This window comes from Theropithecus gelada, chromosome 3 (genome assembly GCF_003255815.1).
Source record: "Theropithecus gelada isolate Dixy chromosome 3, Tgel_1.0, whole genome shotgun sequence".
NCBI classification, from domain to species: Eukaryota; Metazoa; Chordata; class Mammalia; order Primates; family Cercopithecidae; genus Theropithecus; species Theropithecus gelada.
Genome location: NC_037670.1, coordinates 14820914 through 14826913, shown reverse-complemented (window position 1 = coordinate 14826913; position 6000 = coordinate 14820914). Strand labels below are relative to the sequence as shown.

Here is a 6000-nt window from a genome sequence, read left to right as displayed (position 1 = left end):
GAAGTTGGGTTAAAAGATGTGGAAATTCAGGACCAGTGGGGAGGTGAAGCTCTCCTCAAAATGTTTTATTTTAGTTCCTTGAGTTGATTTTTTTTTTTTCCAATTTGATTCAGGTATAATTGTAGTATGTTACACCACACATATTTAAAATATACAATTTGGGCTGGGCGTGGTGGCTCATGCCTGCAATCCCAGCACTTTAGGAGGTCGAGGCAGGCGGATCTCCTGAGGTCAGGAGTTCCAGACCAGCCTGGCCAACATGGTGAAACCCCGTCTCTACTAAAAATACAAAAAAATTAACCAGGCATGGTGGCGGGGAGCACCTGTAATCCCAGCTACTTGGGAGGCTGAGGCAGGAGAATCTCTTGAACCCGGAAGGTGGAGGTTGCAGTGAGCTGAGATCTTACCATTGCACTCCAGCCTGGGCAACAGGAACAAAACTCCAGCTCAAAAAAAAAAAAAGCATACAATTTGGTCAGTTTTAACATATTTATTAACTCATCTAGAGAGTCATGTGTTGCTTAATGACAAGGATACTTTCTGAGAAATGCATTGTTAGGTGATTTCATGGTTGTATGAAATCACAGAGTGTATTGATACAAACCTAGATGGTGTGGTCTACTACACACCTAGGCTGGATGATGTAGCCTGTTGCTCCTAAGCTACAAACCTGCACAGCATGCGACTGTACTGAATATTGCCGGCAATTGCAAAACAATGGTAAGTATTTATGTATCTAAATATATTGGCTGGGCGTGGTGGTTCATGCCTGCAATCCCAACACTTTGGGAGGCCTAGGCAGGTGGATCACTTGAGGTCAGGCGTTTGAGACCAGCCTGGCCAACATGATAAAACCCTGACTCTACTAAAAAAATATAAAATTAGCTGGGCGTGATGGTTTGTGCCTGGAGTCCCAGCTACTCAGGAGGCTGAGGCAGGAGAATCCCTTGAACCTGGGAGGTGGAAGCTGCAGTGAGCTGAGATCACACCACTGCACTCCAGTCTGGGCGACAGAGCAAGACTCCATCTTAAAAACAAAACAAAAATACAGGCCAAGTGTGGTGGCTCACGCCTGTAATCCCAGCACTTCGGGAGGCCTAGGCGGGTGGATCACCTGAGGTCAGGAGTTCAAGACCAGCCTGGGCAACATGGCAAAACCCCCTATTTCTACAAAAAATACAAAAAATTAGCTGAGCATGGTGGTGTGTGCTTATAGTCCCAGCTACCTGGGAGGTTGAGGTGAGAGGATTCCCCGAGCTGGAGAGGTTGAGGCTGCAGTGAGCCGAGACCATACCACTGCACTCCAATCTGGGCAACAGAGTGAGACTCTCTCAAAGAAAAGAAAGAGAGAGGGGGGAAGAAAGAAGGAAAGAAATAAAGAGAAAGAGAGAAGGAAGGAAGGAAAAAGAAAGAAGGAAAGAAAGAAAAGAAAGGCAGGAAGAAGGGAGGGAGGGAGAAAGGAAGGAAGGAAAGAAGAAAGGAAGGAAGGAGGGAGAGAAGGGAGGGAGGGAGAAAGGAAGGAAGGAAAGAAGGAAGGAAGGAAGGAAAGAAGGAAGGGAGGGAGGGAAGGAGGAAGGGAGGCATTTATTTGTAGTATGCCAAGTGAGAAGGACCCGGTAGCAAAATGCTCAAATCCTGGCTCACCGATGGCTTGCAGGCAAAAGTTTTAAAGGCAGAGGTAAATTTCAGAAAAACGGAAGCTACAGGCAAAATTGTGAACAAATACACAGAGGTTACACATTGGTTTAGGCCTGAAAGGGTGGGACATCTTGAAGCGAGGGCTTACTGGTCATAGGTGGACTCAAAGATTTTCTGATTTGCAACTGGTTAAGGAAGAGAAGCTTTGTTTAAAACTGGGGTCAGCAGAGAAAAACGTTAACTGTCTCAGGGGTGTGATGCCCTCCAAGCCCCTCAGAAAGAAATTTAGACCAAAGAATGGTGCTCAGAATTCAGTCTGTAGTTCCCCCTTATCTCAGGCGTTCAGTGGAGGTCCAGGTTTCTGAAACACAGCTCAGGGACATACGGTAAGCTGTTATCTTTAGTTTCTATACGGAAAGCAAACATCTCTGGAAATCTTACTTTCTTGGCTTGGTTTATTGTTTTAGGCTACTATTACTTTTTTTTTCTTTTTTTGAGATAGAGTTTTGCTCTTGTTGCCCAGGCTGGAGTGCAATGGCACGATTTTGGCTCACTGCAACCTCCGTCTCCTGGGTTCAGGCAATTCTTCTTCAGCCTCCCGAGTAGCTGGGATTACAGGCGTGCACCACCATGCCTAGCTCATTTTTGTATTTGTAATAGAGATGGGGTTTCACCATGTTGACCAGGCTGGTCTCGAACTCCTGATCTCAGGCGATCCACCCACCTTTGCTTCCCAAAGTGCTGGGATTATAGGTGTGAGCCACCGTGCCGGCCTTACTGCTACCTTTTGTTTTAACAATTGACTTACTTCTGGGGCTAGCTAGATGCCTGGAATTTCCCTCGAAAGAACCAGAATTTTCCTTAATTTCCATGCTGTGGGGTCCCCAGGCCCCTAAAAAAGAGGTCCCTGCTCCATCTCACTTCTCAGCTGGTGGACAGCCTGTTGTCTCCCTGTGGGAATTCAAGATGTTGGCCCATCCTCCACTGTCCCCAGGCAGTCAATGACCTTTGTGGTGGTGGGGGGGGGTGTGTTTGGAGCCTTCTTGACCCGGGGAAAGCTGCAGGATGACACCTTGAATTTTCTCTGCAGTGCCGCGGGAGCCAGCAATTGCATTTAGCACTCATTTGTCCTCTCTGTGTGCTAAGTGATTGGTGACACATGGAGGCCCTGATTGTTTCCGAAGGGCTCTTTTACAAGATCTCCAATAAAGTTCTAAGCGGATCATGCCTGTTCAGGGGGAAGATAACACCAGTGTGAGGCCCAGAACTTTTTCAGAAGAAATTCCAGCTGTCTGAGCATTTAAGGAAGGAGATGAAGTCAGCGTTTGGAGACAATGAATTAGATGGCCGGATATGTCACCGTAATCATGAATAATAAATGAGAAAGAAGAGGCTGTAATTCAGAGTGGGAGAGGAGACTAGAAACTTGTAGTGCCTGGGGAAAGAGCGTCTCAGACATGCCTTGGACTTGTGAAAGGAAACCTTTTTAAAGAAATGCTTTTTGGAAAAAATGCCTATTATTGGGAAGAGTGTCCACGTTTCTGAGAGACAAAGGATTTATGTCTGTAACAGAAACTCTCTCCATGCAACCCCACTCGTCTCCGTCCCTCCCCTTGCACCCTGCAAGATCTTGCTAGCCATCACAAGGGCTGTTTTGGGGACAGGCCGTTGCCCCATCTTCTCAAAGGGAGGTAGGAGGCGGGACTTGACTCTAGAGGTGGGGCTTGGACACCGGACCAAACTGAGGACTGGTTAAAACAGGGCTGGGAGCTGGGCTCAGTGGCTCACACCTGTAATCCCAGCATTTTGGGAGGCCAAGACGGGTGGATCACCAGAGGTCAGGAGTTCGAGACCAGCCCGGCCAACATGTTGAAACCCCGTCTCTACTAAAAATACAAAAATTAGCTGGGCGTGGTGGCCCGCGCCTGTAATCCCAGCTACTTGGGAGGCTGACGTGGAAGAATCGCTTGAACCTGGGAGGCAGAGATTGCAGTGAGCGGAGATCTCACCACTGCACTCCAGCCTGAGTGACAGAGGGAGACTCCGTCTCAAACAAACAAACAAAACAAGACAAACAAACAAACAAAAAACCCCAAAACAAAAAACAGGGACAGAGTAGAAGCAGCTTTCCATAAGACACCCCCCCCAGTGTGTCATGTCAGTTTACCACTGCCATGGTAACACCTGGGCGTTTCCGTCCCTTTCCGGGACAATGACTCGAGGACCCAAAAGTTACTACCCCTTCTCTAGAAACTTTTGCATAGGCCAGCGCAGTACGCACCTGTAATCCCAGCACTTTGGGAGGCCAAAGCAGGTGGATCACCTGAGGTCAGGATTTTGAGACCAGCCTGGCCAACATGGTGAAACCCCATTTCCACCAAAAATACAAAAATGAGCCAGATGTGGTGGCACAGGACTGTAGTCCCAGCTACTCAGGAGGATGAGGTGGGAGGATTGCTTGAATCCGGCAGGCGGAGGTTGCAGTGAGCTGAGATGGTGCCACTGCACTCCAGCCTGGGCAACAGAGTGAGACCCTGTCTCAAAAACAAAAATAGGCCGGGCGCGGTGGCTCAAGGCTGTGATCCCAGCACTTTGGGAGGCTGAGACGGGCAGATCACGAGGTCAGGAGATGGAGACCATCCTGGCTAACACGGTGAAACCCCGTCTCTACTAAAAAAATACAAAAAACTAGCCGGGCAAGGTGGTGGGCGCCTGTAGTCCCAGTTACTCGGGAGGCTGAGGCAGGAGAATGGCCTGAAACTGGGAGGCAGAGCTTGCAGTGAGCTGAGATCCGGCCACTGCACTCCAGCCTGGGCGACAGAGCGAGACTTCGTCTCAAAAAACAAAAACAAAAACAAAAACAAAATTTTGTTTTTTTCATAAGCCACTTCCTTAATCTATATGTAATTAAAAGTAGGTGTGAATGTGACTGCAAAGCTGCCCTGAGCTGCTGCTCTCTGCCTACGGGGCAGCGCTGCTCATAGGAGCAGTCATGGAGCTATAACCCTGCAGCCTCAGTAAAGCTGTTTTCTTCTACCCTACCACTGGCTTGCCCTTGAATTCTCCTTTTTTTTTTTTTTTTTTAAGTACAATTTCCAATTTATTTTTCTCCAGAGAATAGTCTTTTAGTCTTTAAGGACTCAGCTCCTTCCATGGGCTTTGATGGGGGTCACGGGGCAGCACCTGCAGGTGTAAATCGGGATGGGGGTGTTTGGTCCTTGCGGGCTTCACGAGATCGCTTCCTGACTACATTGATGTGAATGGCACAACCCACACAGTAACACAGCTTCAGATACAGCTTGGGAAGCACGTAGGCATTGAAGACGCTCGCTTCAGAAATGTCCCTGATTGCTGTGGCCTTCACTATGTTTCGAATGACATATTTCTTTTTTTATTTTTTTGAGATTGAGTCTTGCTCTGTCACCCAGGCTGGAGTGCAGTAGCACGATCTCGGCGCACTGCAACGTCCGCCTTCCGAGTTCAAGCAATTCTCCTGCCTTAGCGTCCGGAGTAGCTGGGATGACACGTGCCTGCCACCATGTCCCACTAATTTTTGTATTTTTTAGTAGAGGTGAAGTTTCACCATGTTGATCAGGCTGGTCTCGCCCTCCTGACCTCAGGTGATCGACCCGCCTCGGCCTCCCAAAGTGTTGGGATTACAGGCGTGAGCCACCATGCCTGGCCCGAATGACGAATTTCCTGATGATCTTATCCCTGGGCACGCATCGAGCACAGTTCGTGCAGTGAATAGACTGCACGTGATCATGACCCTTTTGGGCATAATCGTTGTTCCTTCTTTTCTTTGTTATCTTGGAGGCCTGGACTGGAGAGAGTTGCGTTTGAATTCTTTCCTGCGTGAAGCCAATCCTCGCAGACTGAGTCCCAACTTGGGACTCGCTTGCCCTGCATCCAAAGTGTGTCCTTCTAAACCTCATCCCTGCAGACAGGGATCGGGCCCTGTGATTCACAGGTATAAGGGCCATTGCAAGGGGGAGAAGAGCTCTCAGCTGGAAAAGGGGTTTACTGAGTTTCACAAGCATAGGGAGCCTGCTGTTTTTGTTAGGGTCCAAGGGTTGCCTCCTCAACATCTATTTAGAGCACCCCCTGGAAAAGACAAGAGTCAGAAATAAATGGGCCTTAGGTCTGTGGATCGATGTGGACCTTTAATTGCTTGTTCATGGTCTCCTGGGAAGCAGTGAGCAGCATAACCTGTGCGAGAAGGTGCCAAGAGTGCCGTCTGCAACCGTGCCTGTCTCCTGGATCATTCCTGCCTACAAAACAGTGTCTCCCATTTTATTATTATTTTATTGTATTTATTTTGAGACAGGGCCTCACTCTGTTACTCAGGCTGGAGTACCATGG

The 6000-nt window shown here is 48.5% G+C and overlaps 1 pseudogene; it reads right to left on the bottom strand.

The window, feature by feature from the left end:
* Positions 1-4738: 4738 nt before the first annotated feature.
* The window catches only part of LOC112620658, a 50131-nt pseudogene continuing 48869 nt past the window's right edge, over positions 4739-6000 (bottom strand).